We start from the raw sequence: 17,544 nt of genomic DNA, 5'->3' as shown, positions 1-17,544 counted from the left end.
GGAGGGTGCTCGAGGATCTGAGAGACGTCGACGTCAAGTGGACTCAACGATCATTGCAAACAAATTGTAATTATGTTTATGTTTGATTTTTTTTGCGCTCGTTCAAATTTATGGGCCCGGGTTTCTGTGTCAGGGTAACGAAATATGGGCTCAAAAGTCCGAATACGCGACTTTTTTATGGTATCTGTGTGTGGGGGAGAGTGGGGCAAAATGAAACGGTAAAAAACGGCTGTTTGAAGCGATTTAAGCAAAAAATTTTTTTAATGAGATTTTTTTTTTCAACTTTCTTTTATTCTTGGGGGTACTGATGAGAATAATAATTTTTCAGTCAGTAGAATGGAAAATTATTGAGGAGTTTTGATGGGTGAAGACTTTGTCAGTGGATTATTCGATTGAAACTCATCAGTATCACATTTTTCTTTTTCCCCCTCTGGGTCTCCCCCTGGGCCTTGGTCTGGACTTTGGATTTTGCTGTTTCATGTTCTTTTCAATTAATTGACAAAATCTTCGCCCGTCGAAACTTCTCAATAATTTTCCATTGTACTGAATGGAAAATTATTCTCATCAGTACTCGCAAGAATAAAAAAAGTTGACAAAAAAAATTTTAATAAAAAATTGTTTTTGCTTGAATTGCGTCAAACTGTCGTTTTTTTGACTGTTCGACTTTTCCCCACTCTCTCCTGTTTTTTTTTCATTTTCAAAAAAATTTTTTCATCGGAGATTCATCGAATTTCACGATTTTTTCCTATGGACGTCAATATGGACGTCAATTAACTAATTAAAACTCAATTGGTCATAAAATTGAGAAAAATTTGAAATTTTTTTAAAGATGATTTTTCAATGACCTCTGAAAGAATCATAGTTGAAAACGATCTTTCTCACAGGATAGTGTTTATGAATTTTTTTCTTCAAAAATTTAGTTTTCATGATAACTGAAAAAATCATCGGCAATATCAATTAAATTATCTGTATGTATGTGTTTTTTTTCCTTTTTTCTAATATTTTTTACAGGAGATCCAGCGAATTTCCTGGTTTGATTTCCTATATATAGACTTCAATGAAATAATCAGAACTCAATTTGTCCTAAAATTTAGAAAATTTTATATTTTTCAAAAATCAATTTTTAAAAGATCTCTGAAAAAATCTCCGTAATATCTCCCTACACTGATAGGAAGGATTATTTATTGTTAACGGATGGATTTGGTTGTAGACGAGCTCGTATGAAAAAATCGTATAGAAATTTTCTATACGGATTGCGTATAGAATTTATATAGGATTTTCGTATATGATATTCGGATATTTCTATACGGATATTTTCTATACAGATTATTTCTATACGATTACTATCGGTTTGATCCCATACGACCCCCAGGCCGTTCACCATAGCGGCATTCCTGATTGCAAGGGACCTAGAACCACTAAAGATTATTCATCAATTTGTTAAAAAGAATAGAATAAGAATCTGATGGTAGAACGACAACCTGACAACTGATCAATCAAATGTTATTTACACCCATATCCCGTTATTCTTTGTACTCTGTATGAAATTTATTTTTGTAAATAGCCCTTTGGGTTGATAATTACCAATAAAAAAAAAATCCCATACGACCCACTGCCACATGTACTGAAACATGTCGTATGGAGTTGCGACATTTCTCTACGTTTTTCTCTGGAAAGTATAGACATCTTTCGTATGAAAACAACAATTTATGTAAAAATTTATGTATTGAAATAATTCGTATAGAAAATATTCGTATAGAAATATCCGAATATCATGTACGGAAATCCTATAGAATTTCTATACGCAATCCGTGTAGAAAATTTCTATACGATTTTTTCATACGTGAGGGTCTATTCGGTCTCACCGAATGATCATTCGTTAATAGTTAACAAATGTATATTTGAGGAGGCTTGTTTGATTCGAATTTTTACCTTTCAAGTGAGCCATTCGTTAACTATTAACAAATATTCATTTGGTCTTATTCAACTCTATCATTCGTTAATAGTTAACGAATCTCGTTTGGAATAAATCAATCAGTCTATCAGTATATATTATAAAAATCCAAATCGACTTCTGGTCATAAAAATTTGGTCCTCGAAATTAAGACTCCAAAGTTAAGGTTCCGAATAAGGATTACGGGGGTCATATGGGGGTTAGCGATCGAAGTGAGCAGACGGCGATCGAAGTGAGCAGATTTTTACATGACATTGTAAAAAACGCGTAATTTACGTAATAAATGTAAAAAATGTAAAAAACCAACCGACGTTACCTTTTATCGTAAACCGTGAAGCTTCGCGAAGATTATACCTCACAAGGGTGATAAACCACGAGGGTCAGGTAAGGGATGAATTTTACAAGGGTCAATCTCATTATTTATTGATCTCTATTGAATTCGTTGCGTCATCATCTTGCGTCTTGACATTATCTTGTTTCATTCAGCATTCTTAAATGACAAAACTAATTCAATTGTCTTTGGTAGCTTTTTTGAACTCTTCAGGCAAAATGGTTCTTTTCAGGGTCCAACTGGGCTTTTCCCAGGCTCCAGATAATAAAGCGGAAAATCCAATAAAGCTCAATAGGTAATGAGATGAGACTTTCTCACAATGGAGATGACTTGTGACATTGGTCTTTTGCAACGTTTGATCCTCGTGAAATTTACTCTTTACGAGGTATGAGGCTCATGTTTTTGAGTTTCGTAAAATGCCGCGAATCGAGGATTTTAATCACTCGAGTTAGGAAATAATTTTATGGCCGTGTAGCATACAATATTCAATGTCTGGGCCCGAAAACCGCGATTTAACCGAGGAAATCGATGTTAGAATCGCAGTTTTACGATCCTAGGGACATAAAATGATATATTTATACCTCAAGTACCGAGAACCGCATTCTAACCGAACAAAGTGAAATTAAAATTCGCTGTTTATCTGTCTTTGGGCCATAATATACTATTTTTTATGTGTCCAATACTGCGTCTTCGTCACTCGGAATAAAATAAAACATTCTAGTAATCGAAAATTGCAAGCTTTTCGAAGGAATGTAAAAAATGTAAAAAACCCGTCGAGGTAATTTATGTAAATTACGTCGGTAAAAAACGGTGTAATTTACCAACGTAATTTGCACGCCCAACCCTGGGAATGACTATTTTTTATTGAAAAAAAATAGTATATTACGTGCTAAGGCGGAGAAGTGCTGAATTCAACGCTGGTGGAGTACAGGCGCACGAGGCACGTGAGTCGGAGACGAGGCCGCCGAAGGCGNGGCTTGAGCAATGAAAAAAACTATACGACCCGATGGGAATATTTATAGTGCGCAAGATACCCTAGTTCGTCAAAAATCTGATAACGTTTCAATCAATGACAGTAGTAATTCTATAACAGGACAAATGACGAAAAGGAGTAGTGCAACTAAGAATTTCAAAAACAGAAAATCCATTCTTGCATCACATGGGAAAGGTTCCGAGTTCAAATCCCGGCCGGGTAGAATGAAAGTCTTGATCATCATGGCAATATACCCTTACCGGGTTGAAGCGATGTAAAATAACGATAAAAAAAAGAAAATCCATTCGGAAGCATATTGCCAATTTGTTAGAAACAATAAGTATAATCATTTTTAAAAAATCATTTTTTTAATTTTCAAAAAACGAGTGCAATTATCCACTCGTTTTCTCGGATTGAAGTGCACGTCGGAGAGTCATTCGTCATCTTTCGAGACTCGGAAAAGATGTTTGGCACGTGCGCGCTATTCCCCCCACCCCAGGCGAGTCTATGACCTTGCGGGTAGTTGACCAGCTGAGTGACCGAATGTTTTTCTATGAGGAAATTCAATCGGTTGTTGCGGAAAATATATATTTTTTAAACATTTTTTTAAGATAAAGAAGGGTTTCTCAGGTTTTGGCGATCATGTTATGCCAGAATTTCAGACGTAAATTCCGCGACACCTAAAGAGCTTGTTTATGTGAATTGAGTAAAAAGATTTATTTAAATAGCTCGTGATGAAGCTTTTATTCAAATTTATAAATGATTTTTCTTTGTGTTTGTATGAAACAAGTGGGAAATTGCTCTTGTATTGCTATATTATAGCCATTTTTTCTAACATTTTAGCAATATGCTCCCGAATGGTTATTTTGCACATAATTTCCTTCTATCACGTATAATTCATTGTTTATTTCATTTTATTAAATTCAATAAAATTTCTTTTCAACTAATTTTGTCAGATTTTCAACTTAGTTGAATGTTATCATCATCATTATTCTTATTATCCCTTTCTTCTATATAATCGATTGTCTTTTTTACAGTTCTATCTCTCCCCTCACCCCTTCGATAAAATATTAATAGAAAATTTTTATTTATATTACATACTTGAATGAATTTGAAACATTACATTTGAAGAAATCATCAGAAAGCTCACTTTCCGGGAAATTCATGAAAAATTCAAAATTTTCAACAATCATCATAAAAATCAAATCAACCAATATAGCTGTCGTAAACATCTTCTAACTTCGATTTAATGGCATTAAAACAAACATTTTAAGCTAGGATTGAATTCATTTGAAGCATGATATTCAAAGATATCCCCGGAATTCTAATTTTCAAAAAATACAAAATTTTTGCAAATTTTTCAAGCCACCATTCAATCAATTCAGAAAAATTTTTAGTTATCGTGGGACAGGCGATTTTCGGAAAAATTGGAAAATTAAAAAAACTATTCATTTCAAAACATTCATAAAAACTGCATTTTCGGACTTGTTGAATCATACTAGATCGATTAACGCAAAAAATCCAAAACCTAAATGTCAACGATTACAAAGCTTCCACTCGGAAGCAAAAAATCTCCGTACGATGCAGTGATTCGAGATACTTTAATTGAGTAATTACGTAGAAATGATCTGTATATATGGAGTATTGAAATGAAAACTGTAATCGAGACTGGGACACGATTGGAATTCGAGCGACCTTGCGCCCGTTACATTCCCGTAACGAATCCGACATGCTCCCGAATCCTTACGCAATGGTAAACCCAACGCCTCGACGTCCTTTCGAGGTCCCTTGACGTCCGGCGGTGAGCGACGCGAATGGGGGGGGGGGTCTCCGTGCACGCCTCCAGGGTATTTATAAACACGTATAAATACTTAATCCTTTCTTCTGGGTTGTATCACCTGGGACAAGTCTCAGAATTCAAAGTCCGCGCCAGTGTCGTTCTCGCCTCCATCTTCTGTATTTATCTGGCCGATTTTTCTTTTTGATTCCTTTTTCATTCGTAATTTTTATAGAGATGTATTACAACAAGACGAAATTCCCCGTGTGACGTTATGGGAATGGAATGAACGAACTTGTGATGCAGTCATTCTGCTGAGAAGTTGGAGTTGGTTATAATTATAGAAAATAAAAATACTGTCTGTCCGAAGGTCAGCTTGGCACTGATATTTATTACAGGAACACATTTACGATCATTATAGCAAATGCCTTTGATTGTGACGGAGTAATGTTGTGGAGAATGTTCGAATAAATATGTGATATTTCGTTGAGCCCAAGTGCATCGGTACATTTTCGAGGGAAGAACCATTGAGACCATTGGGGGATTTAATCTCACGGGAAACCCGACGGAAGTGGAGAGTATATACTTCCACTTCGAGGGTCACAAATGTAGGGAATTTCTATGAAGAATTTCACATTTCTACACTCAGAAAAAAGCATAATTCAGTGGCGAAGTGTAAAAGGGTACAAGTCAATTTTGACTATTGACCAGTTTTCAATGAATATCTCGAAATCTTAGGGAGATAGCAAAATTGTTGTTATAACCTTTTTTGTAGAGCCGATTGAGAGCTACAACAAATGTAATTACGAAAATTTCGCCATCTCCCTTAGAATCGGAAATATTCCTCAAAAACTCACCTGGGTGATAATTTGACTTGAACCGTTTTACCACTTCGCTACTGAATTCTGCCAATTAAATTTGTTTCAGACAACAAGTGATAGTTAAATTTTGTTCGGAAATTACGGGCATTTGTTTGCCTGAAATAAATTTGATTGACAGAATTGAATTTTTTTTCTCGGTGTATGAATGGAAAAAAAGAATTTGGAAAAGTCGATATAGATGGATGAACAGTTTCAACGAAAATTGCAGAGAACGACATTTTATTCGATATAGGGGGGAAAATGATGAAATTTCACTGGTTATTTCACCCATGTGAAGTTTTAAACCGATAAGATGAAGGATTTTACGTTTTGCTGAGGAGTGGGGGTAGAATCATTATGATAATTCCTCGATAATTCCCAATTCGTCGCATGGCGACCAGAATTATCGATAAACAAATGGTAAACTGATTTGTCATTTATTCAAGTTCACGTGGATAAAGGTCAAGTGTCAAGATGAATAGATTTGGAGGAGATTCTCTAGCTGTGAATGACCAAAATAACAAGAAAAGTATTCCAGACAACACAACGAGGTCCAAGAACGTCGTGTGGAATCAGTTTTTTGCGTTTTGTGAAGCGAGGGGCAGTATGTTTCGGATGCAGCAGAACCATGCCGATTCCGCTTCCTCGAATCGCACTACATTCATTTATAATCATTGTACTTTCACCTGCTCAAATCTAAATATGAAGCAATAGGTCTAATTTTCTCATTCCCAATTTTCTTCTGTAATGAAAACATAAATTTTTGAATAAAAATCTCCGCAAAAACGTCAAATATTGCATCCTTATCGGTTGAAATCCAGATGGGGAAGATAATCCAGCCGAATGCCCCTCGAGTTGGAAAAACTTTCCCCCCATAAACTCAGTCAATCAGTATTGGAGGCATCATCCAACAAAATAATGTTTTTGTTAATGCTTTCATCTATACAAATTAATTGAGTTAAATAATTAATGAATACATGGAATAATAAGAAACTTTCAGGAAACACCTTGAAATTCCATTTCAAATTTCGATTATTATCTCCCTCATCTGAATTTCAACCAATAAGAATGCAGGATTTGACGTTTTGCGGTGGAGTGAGGATAGAATTATTTCGATAAATTCTCGATAATTCCAAATTCATCGCAAGGCGCCCAGAATTATCGATAAACAAATGGTAAACTGATTTGTCATTTATTCAAATTCACGTGGATAAAGGTCAAGTGTCAAGATGAATAGATTTGGAGGAGATTCTCTAGCTGTGAATGACCAAAATAACAAGAAAAGTATTCCAGACAACACAACGAGGTCCAAGAACGTCGTGTGGAATCAGTTTTCTGCGTTTTGTGAAGCGAGGCAGTATATTTCGGATGCTGCAGAACCCCGTCGATTCCGCTTCGTCGAATCGCACTACATTCATTCATAACAATTGTACTTTCACCTGCTCAAATCTACATAAATATGAAGCAATAGGTCTAATTTTCTCATTCCCAATTTTCTTCTGTAATGAAAACATAAAGTTTTGAATAAAGATCTCCGCAGAAACGTCAAATTCAATGAAATTTCATTTTGTGAATTCGAAAGAAGACAACAATCCTAGCAAAAATTCAGTTTCCGATGCTCTGAAAACAGCATGCCTGATGTTTTTCATTCACCAAAAAATAATCATCTCCATTAACCAATGCCAATTTCAAAAGCAAACTCAAATGCAGAAACTGTCCCACTTGTGCATCCTCAAAGCGCTAGAATCGAGTAAAATTTGCAGTATTAGCCAAGTGCAGTGAACGCATACGTAGAAGAATGAACAAATAACGCTCCCTCGAATCGACGATTTAACGAGTTGTGCCAGTGCCACGAGAAATCCCACTATTACGAAATTATATTCCGTGCAGCTTCTAGACCATCAAGACCTCTCTTTACACCAAAGAGTCAACACATTACTTAACCCATCCTCCCGGCATACCATGCGCAAGTTCATTTCAGTAATTGAGACTTGTGGAAGTGTTATGGGGACAAATTACATTAATTCCACAAGGGGGAGGGGAAATTATGGCAGAGGGCATCATTGAAATGCAGCGCCAGCACCTTTCCAGCGGATTCGCGGCTTCACTGATTCAACTTTATTATCTCTCACCACTACAATCGCCGAGCTGTGGATAGAAACACACGGAGAGCTTGCCTAACGGACATTTATTGTATTGAATTTATTCGTGCGTCAATGGAGGAAGATTTTATAACATCTCGTGGCGTCAGAAACTGTTTACATGATTGGTTTATCTTCATTATTTTTTCATGCTTATTAGCACAAATTTTTGGGCCTTCAAGGTTTGTAATTAGATGAGATATTTATTGGACGGGTCATTCGTATTCCAATCGAATGCTCATTTGAATTAAATGAAGATGTCACAAATCTTGCTGCGGGAATTATTTCGAATGTTCGAAAAATTTGTTTCAATGTTGAAAGTCTTGAAAGTTCGGGGGATTATTATCGAGAATTTTTTTCAAGAATTTATTGGAGAAAATCACAGGGCGGTGATTTAAGTCTCATGGATAGTAGATTTCATTGAAAATTATTGAGAAATGAAATCTTCTCTGATTCTCAGAGGAATTCCACTGGAATTCAGTACTTCTTTCTCCATTGTCTGGGTCCATTTGACCCAGAGTGCATGTCAGGGGTTAGAAGCTCTCATTCAGTTGAAAAATAGTGGACAATTTACTTTGTGAATATGAAATTGTTAGAAATGAGCATCGCCTGCTCCCGTTTCTCTTACCGACATCTTCAGTACGTGTTCGTGCCACCGTGAGACGCGAGCGCATGTTCACTGATGTATGCGTACCACTTGGACGCTGACAGTAGGGAGAAGTGTTTTGTTAAATGAATTTGGATTTTATTAAAAATTACTGAAAACTGAAATGTTTGCTCTAATTTTGACAGGAATTCCACTGGAACTCAGTACTTTTTTCTCTGTTGTCTGGATCCATTTGACCCAGGGTGCATGTCAGGGATTAAAAGCTCTCATTCAGTTGAAAAATAGTGGACAATTTACTTTGTGAATGTGAAATTGTTAGAAATGAGCATCGCCTGCTCCCGTTTCTCTTATCGACATCTTCAGTACGTGTTCGCGCCACCGTGAGACGCGAGCGCATGTTCACTGATGTATCGAACAGACGATACGCCCGAGCCAACAATTAATCTCACTTAGGAGAATTTACGACTAATATGAGATGATTGTTTATTTTTTATTAATTTGGAAGGGATTGAAAGATTCATTCTTGGTTTTGTGATTAACAGCTTCGTTCAATTCAAGATTTATATAATTTCCAATTGGATTTATTATTTGAATTTGGTTTGATTTTGTTATTATTCTTTAGTTGTTTTAAATATAATTTGAGGCATTATTTGATGAAAGAACGAGGATACTTGCCATTTTAAGTTTGGATTTCCAGTGAAAACTAGCGCGATAAATTGATTTAGTAACAATAATAGTTTGGAATACAATGATGAGGAATAAATGTTTGATATCAATTTGAGTTGAATTGAAGTCGATTCACTTGAATATTTACCGAGACCGAGCAATTAATTTGAATTTTGAATAGATTGAATGTTATGATGCGTCCACACTGACGGCTCAACGTGAAGTGTCCTTTTCTCTTTGCGTATGGCTACGACAGTCTCCAGGAAGTAGGACCCGGGTATAAGGGTGTCATTGTAGGAGCATTTTCAAGTTTTCTATTTTTAGCTGTAGTTTCCATGAACAGAAGAATACGCTACAGTTTTTTTCTTGAGTTGACGGCGGTAAATACTCAAATGTAACATTTTGAGTTGATATTTGGTAACTTTAGAACGACAGATCCATGAAATCCGTTGGAAATTAACATTTTGGAATATTTCGTGAATACATTCAAGATAATGAATTCAATATTCACTTGTACGACTATGATTTCTTTAAAAATTCCTGAGAACCAGAATTTTTCCTCTGATTGAATTCAATTCAGTAGTGAAGCGGTAAACCGGGTTAAGTCGATTTTGACTTTTGATCAGTTTTTGATGAATATCTCAGAACCTAAGAGAGATAGCAAAATTTTTCTCACGACCTTTTTTGTAGAACCAATTAAGGGCTATAAAAAGGTCATGACAAAAATTTTTCTATCTCTTTTATATTCCAAGATATTCGTCAAAAACTGGCCAATAGTCAAAATCGACTTAACCCGGTTTACCGCTTCGCTACTGAATGTGAGATAAACCGTCGTATAAATTCCATTCCGAAGCAGATTGCTGATTTATTAGCGAAAATATATGGACTATGTTGTGACAAAAACAACTTCCCACTTGTGACATTATTTATCCACGTCTTCTCCAACACTATCCCTTCAGAAATACTCAAGAAAAAACGACGCAACCAGAGTGAACGTTTTTTATTCCGCGGAAAATGGTGAAAACGTGATGTGCCAGCTGGGTCATTTTAACGAGGGGCCACACCAACTTGGCGTGCGTCACCCCAATATCTTCAGCTGTATTTGGAAAATTAACGAAATAAACTGTAGCAGTCTGTGGGCAGGCCAGCGCGACCAGCCATTTCGACTCCTGAGTAAGAGAGACACTGGATCTCAAGTCCAATCCGTTAGTCAAAGTGAGACGGCGAGATGCTGGCGCGCGCCCGCTCCAAAGTAATCGATATAGCTGCCCCCGGAGAGCAAACACATACGCATGGAAAGGAGAAGAAAAAGAGAATGAATATAAAAAGGAGGTGGACGAAATGCTTCCCAGAACCGGCTTCCTTGTTACGCGACCAGACGAGTGAACATAAATTCATTCGTAACTCCATCACGACTGAATAACTATTAAATTCTCGCATTCGAATGGCACGCGAAGATTATCGTGACAAAAAATAATGGAGGAGTGAAAAAAATATGGGATGAGGAAGATGACTGGGTGGGGGAGGGGTATTGATGGCCGAGTTATGTGGGCATGAGGACTTTTATCATTTTTGAAGAGTCGAATTGGGAAGAAGATTGAATTTTTTTTGACATTCCAAGGAATTACCAAGAAAATTATGGAATTAGGGTTGTGATTAAATTTAATTGGAGTTAGAAATTAAATCATTGGTTAGACGGCAAAGAGAACGAATTTATTAAAGTGTAATAATCATTTATTTAGAATAAATGAATAATTTATTTTGTAATGTTTCGCAATTGATTGCACATCATTTCCTTTTATCATGTATAATTTATTGTTTATTTCATTTTAGTAAATTGAATAAGATTTCTTTTCAACTAATTTCGTCAGATTTTCAACTTAGTTGAATGTTATTATTATAATTATTGTTATTATGCCTTTCTTCTTTACAACCGATTGTCTTTTTTACGGTTCTATCTCTCCCCTCAGCCCTTCGATGAAATGTTAATGGAAAAATTTTGTTTATACATACTTGAATGAATTTGAAACATCACATTTGAAGAAACCATCAGAAAGCTCACTTTCAGGGAAATTCATAAAAAATTCGAAATTTTCAACAATCATCATAAAAATCAAATCAACCAATATAGCTATCGTAATCATCTTTTAACTTTGATTTAATGGCATTAAAACAAATATTTTAAGCTATGATTGAATTCACTTGCATGATATTCAAAGATATCCCCGGAATTCTGATTTTCAAAAAAGACAAAAATTTTGCAAATTTTCAAATAAATCAAAATAACGATTATTGCCTTCATCTTCGAACTCGGTCAAGAGGACATCCGAAAAAAATTTTTAAGCCATCATTCAATCAATTAAGAACATTTTTTTAGTTATCGTAGGACAACCAATTTTCGAAAAAATTTGAAAATTAAAAAACCTAATCAATGAATTGAATTTTAATTAATAGCGTGCAATAAATTTAAAATGAATGAAAGAATTTCGAAGAAAGGAATCATTTTATTAAGGAATCATTTTGCTGTAAAGAAATGGAATTATTCTTGAAAAAAACAATTTTCTCGAAATAATAGAGGAGTGATAAAAAATTAGATGAAGATTTCAATCATTCTGAAGGATTTTAATTAAGAAAAATATTCAATTTTTTGGAAATTGCATAGAATTATAATCAAGAAAATTCTGCAATTGCATCTAGAAGTAAAATCATTGTTTAGACGACGAAGAGAACGAATTTATTAACATTTAATGCTCTTTCATTCAGAGCAAATAATTGAAAATTATTTATTTCGCGTCATTAAAACATTTTCTTTGAAATAAAATTTAAGTTTATTAATTTTCACCAAAAGTTGTATTCCATTCAAATGCGTCACTTCTCCGCAAAACAAACAAGTTCGTGGGATGAATCGTCTTGTTACAGACTAGTGAAATTATTCTTGAAGAGAATAATTCTCTCAACACGAGAATTATCTTCGTTACGTGTGCGTCGTACCACTTCCATACCGAATTTTCCACCAGTCTCCCGGAGAACCCAGCCGTTGAATTTGTGGATGTTATGACGCGTTAAAAAAATATACCAATGATTCTATTTAGCCGTCGTGCAGTCTCACCCCCGAGCTAACCCAAAGCAACTGAAAACTCTGGTTTACCTAAATATCCCGAGAACGTGTGAATTATAACCCAAATCGTGGGCATAAATACACTCTTAATGTGTAACAGTTGGTGATCAAGGTTCTTCAGTTCTGAATCACGTGAAAGCAGGATGAAATCATTGAATTTATCAGAATCACTGGAATTGGGTGATTCAAATTCATCGGAATTATTTGGGAGAATGAGAATTGGATTGTTCAAAATAAAATATTCCATGAAAATTGATAAAAATAAAGAGAGTTTTGATAATTGTACAATTAATTGAACATTTTAGGTATTTAAAAAAAATAATATTCAACATTATTGAATATTATTCCAGTAATTTATTAATTTAAATAAATTATGTACATAAGGATGTAATTAAGGATGCTGTATTTGACGTTTTTGCGGACATCTTTATTCTGAAATTTATGTTTTCATTACAGAAGAAAATTAGGAATGGAAAAATTAGACCTATTGCTTTGTATCTAGATTTGAGCAGGTGAAAGTGCAATTATTATGAATAAATGTAATGCGATTCGAGGAAGCGGAATCGACGGGGTTCTGGAGCATCCGAAACTTACTGCCTCGCTTCACAAAACGCAGAAAACTGATTCCACGCGAGGTTCTTGGACTTCGTTGTGTTGTTTGGAATACTTTTCTTGATATTTTGGTCAAAAACAGCTAGAGAATCTCCTCCAAATCTATTCATCTTGACACTTGACCTTTATCCACGTGAACTTGAATAAATGACGAATCAGTTTCCCATTTGTTTATCGATAATTCTGGCCCCCATGCGATGAATTGCGAATTATCGAGAACTTATCGAAATAATTCTACCCTCACTCCACCGCAAAACGTCAAATCCTGCATTCTTATTGGTTGAAATTCAGATGAGGGAGATAATAATCGAAATTTGGAATGGAATTTCAAGGTGTTTCCTGAACGTTTCTTATTATTCCATGTATTCATGAATTATTTAACTCAATTAATTTGTATAGATGAAGATGTCTCCAATAGTGATTGACTGAGTTTATGAGGGCAAAGTTTTTCCAACTCGAGGAGCATTCGGCTGGATTATTTCGCCCATCTGGAGTTCAACCGATAAGGATGCAGTACTTGACGTTTTTGCGGAAATCTTTATTCAAAAATTTATGTTTTCATTACAGAAGAAAATGAGGAATGAGAAAACTAGACCTAATGCTTCATATTTAGATTTGAACAAGTGAAAGTACGATCATTATGAATAAATGTAGTGTGATTCGGGGAAGCGGAATCGGCGAGGTTCTGGAGCGTCCGAAACATCCTGCCTCGCTCCACAAAACGCAGAAAAATCATTCCACACGACGTTCTTCGACTTCGTTGTGTTGTCTGGAACACTTTTCTTGATATTGTGGTCAATAACAGTACAGTTAGAGAATCTCCTCCAAATCTATTGATCTTGACACTTGACCTTTATCCACGTGACCTTGAATAAATGACGAATCAGGTTACCATTTGTTTATCGATAACTCTGGTCGCCATGCGACGAATTGGGAATTATCAGCTATAATACCCCAAGACCTTCAAAATTATCGGATATTTCTCGAATGTTTTATTGCACAGCATCGAGAGCTCGCGCTACGCGCTCGGGATTTTAATCTGCAAAACTGATCCCGATCGTTGATATGCAGGAAAACTTGAGGGAAATGTCCGATGAATTTTGAAGGTCGAGGGGTATTCGGAGGACAATTTCTTCAATTCTGATTTTGGCCGATCAGGGTGCAGTGTTCGGGGTTACGGGACACATCTCACCAAAATGTGAGGAATATCTGTCAAATTCGTAGAAAACAATTGACAGGCTACAGGGAAATTATCAGTGTGAAACACGTCACGTGACTCCGAATACTGCACTCTGATTGGTCAAGATCAGAATTGAGGAAACTGTCGGAATAATTCTGCCCCCGCTCCACCGCAAAATGTCAACTTCTGCATTTTTATCGGCTGAAATTCAAATGGGGGAAATAATCAGTGAAATTTAATATTTCATGACTTTTTCCCTCTGCATGGAATTCAATGTCGCTCTGCTGAAAATCACCGCCAACTGTCCATGGAATTCCAATTGTTTTTTCCAACAGTCCAACTCCACCCGAGTAAACCCTTGAAATTATCCTCAATTCAATTCGCTCGGTTATGATACCCAGTGAACACATAAACTAATGTTGCACCTGTGAATATTATGGTTTTGTTTACGATCGTCGAGTCGAGATAAGCCGGAGTAGTATATCGGCGCTGATTTAGCAGCAAAAAACTATTGGAAAACGTCATTGAGAAGGAAAAATGAACACTCATGGACACCGTGATATGGAATCAGGATAAAAGAGATTGTTATTACGCCAGATTTGTTGCGAGAGACGGCACACAACGACGATATAACAAGGTGGTAGGAGGGAAATCGGTTATTAAGCCACTTATGTACAACCTGCGCCCCATGTCTATGCCGACTAACACCATGATGACTGCGAGTATTGAAATAGGACCGCTTTCGGATCCGCTCAAATTCTCCCTTTCACTCTTACCAGTGTCTGAAGTCATGATCACTTTTTGCCATTTCACTCGTGTGTCAATAATAAATTTTTGAGAATCATCTTTTTGCACTAATTCTGAGAAAAAAAATTAGCTCTGCCGGAAAACTATATGTTCCACGAGAGAATATTTGATGCAGTGGAACAGATTTACTTGAGGGAAATTAACCAACTTGATAGAACGATATTTAATATTTTTCACAAAAATTAAATTTTTGTCGTGATCATCAGAAATATCCCTAGAAGAATTAGAACTGTTGGCAGAAAAAAATATAAGCTATTGTACGACAATCATTTGATCTGAGAGAACTCCATAGGTTTATACCATAAAAAGAATACATTGACGAGGAAAGAATATTCTTTTCCCAAAAAAATTCTCCCCTCGAAATTATTTAGTTCTGCCAATAGCACAGTTATCGGCAAGAAAATTGTAGTTTCCTCTTGAAATTATCATTTGTTCCATGGAAATTATAAGTATTTATTGGACAAAGATATATCCTACTCAATAATATTCACTTGATAAAACCGGTGCTTCATATAATTCTCTGAAGAACGAATGTGTTTTCCCGAAAGACATATAAATGTCTCACGAGAACAATTACTACTACGAAAATTGTCATGCTTTGGTGGAAACTTTCTTTTTGTCCACAAGTAAATTGATTCAACACGACAAAAGATCTCTTTAGGGGAACCTGTAATTTTTCGGCAGAACTAATTTTTTTTTGTTAGTATAGGTTTATTCATCAAATATTTCGAAGAAAATCGGTGGGCAGAATCACTATTCAATGTATACTAATATTAAAAGAAGCTCATCTTAAATTAATTGAGTTCATTAATTTTTATTGAATTTTGAAAATAATTTCAATTTTCAATTTTTTCTCTTTTTATATTAAATCAATTAATTCTAAATTTCTGAACTGAATTGACGATTAATTTAATAAAAATAATAAAATTGTACAATACAGTCAACTTATTTTGTATTTAATTAAATAATTTCAATTCTACAATATCATTTTGCCCAACTCTTTCTCGGAAAGCTATTGAATACATCAGAGAAAATAAATTTGAATTCTTCGAAAATTCAAGAAATATTCCGTCCAATAAATTCTACAAAAAAACTGATTTGTCGGTAGCCCATCTAATTCTCCGGATGCTGAGAGCAATGGAATCCATTGGAATTCGTGGAATTTTAATAACGAGATTCAAAAGCTTGGGAAATTTCCCAGAGTGAATTGACGTTGATGTCACATTTGTCAAGGTGGGGGAGAAATCGTTGGTGACTAGAGAATGTGACAAAATTTTCATCAGTTCACGATCAAACTGTCGCTTCTCGCTTGAGAAAAGAAAACTTCACTGGGAGAACAAGGCCTGAAACCAGTAAACGACATTATTAAAAAATTTTCGCTGAAATTTCTAGCACTTTTAGAAAATTTTTATCACATTCAAGTTCCACTGAAATGTCAAGGAATTTCGTCATTGAAAATTATGAATTTCGGGGAAAAATCAATGGGAACAGTAAATTTTAGTTCCATTATTCCCCGAAAATTAATAGAAAACTGCAATATTTCGATAAACATATTCTTGAATTTTCAATTATTTGAAAATTGCAGATAATTTGGCACCTGAATAGTGATGTTTACTTTGAAAATTAAAAGGACTTGAAGAATTCTCGTGTTTATGCTTCTCAAAATTTTGAAACTTTATTGAATTTTCAGTGAAATCTGGAATTTTATTATTTTGGTCCCCTAAAATAAAAATGCAGTGGCATTATCCTAAAAATGACTAGTCAACTGTTCGTAAAATTTGATTTTTGTTTTCCAACAATATAAAGAATTATATTGATATATAAGAACCGCTATATTTTGTTTAATTCTTGAGCAGAATATTCTCGCCAAATAACTTTTAACGAAGAATATTCGTTGAATTTTAATGACCGCTTGGTGAAATTTAAAAATCATTTGGCAAAATTCAACAAATCAAAAAATAGAATGCACACACGGACGAAAAAAATTAATAGAAAAACCTATCGAATTCGTTAGAAAATTCTACTGAATTTCTATTGAACTGTTCTATCAGTTTTTGGCCGATTCTATTGAAACGTTCAATAGAAAACATTCAGTAGAAAAAGTCAATAGAATTCAATTTTTCTATACAACTTATTCTATTGAGATATTTTCTATAGAATTTCTTCGGCTCAAATTTTCTAAGTTTTTTCGTCTGATTTTCTTGATGAGAATAAAATAAAAATAGAATGAAAAAAAGTTAGAAAATTTGAGTCGAGCAAATTCGATAAAAAATATATGAAAAGAATAAGTTATATAGAAAAATCGGATTCTATTTCTTTTCTCTACTGAACAATTCCGACTGAACATTTCCACACAATCATCCAAAAACTAATAGAAAGTTCAATAGAAATCCACTACAATCTCCTACGAAATTCGCCAGGTCTTTATTTTTTCGTGCCTGACACTCCGAACAATTGACGTCACACCACGATTGCTATCCGCCGAAAATCCCCCAAAACCTCTCAACCCCCCCCCCCC

This window comes from Diachasma alloeum, unplaced genomic scaffold (assembly GCF_001412515.2).
Source record: "Diachasma alloeum isolate Michigan unplaced genomic scaffold, Dall2.0 Dall_scaffold_00180, whole genome shotgun sequence".
Lineage (NCBI taxonomy): Eukaryota > Metazoa > Arthropoda > Insecta > Hymenoptera > Braconidae > Diachasma > Diachasma alloeum.
This window is presented reverse-complemented; position numbering follows the sequence as displayed.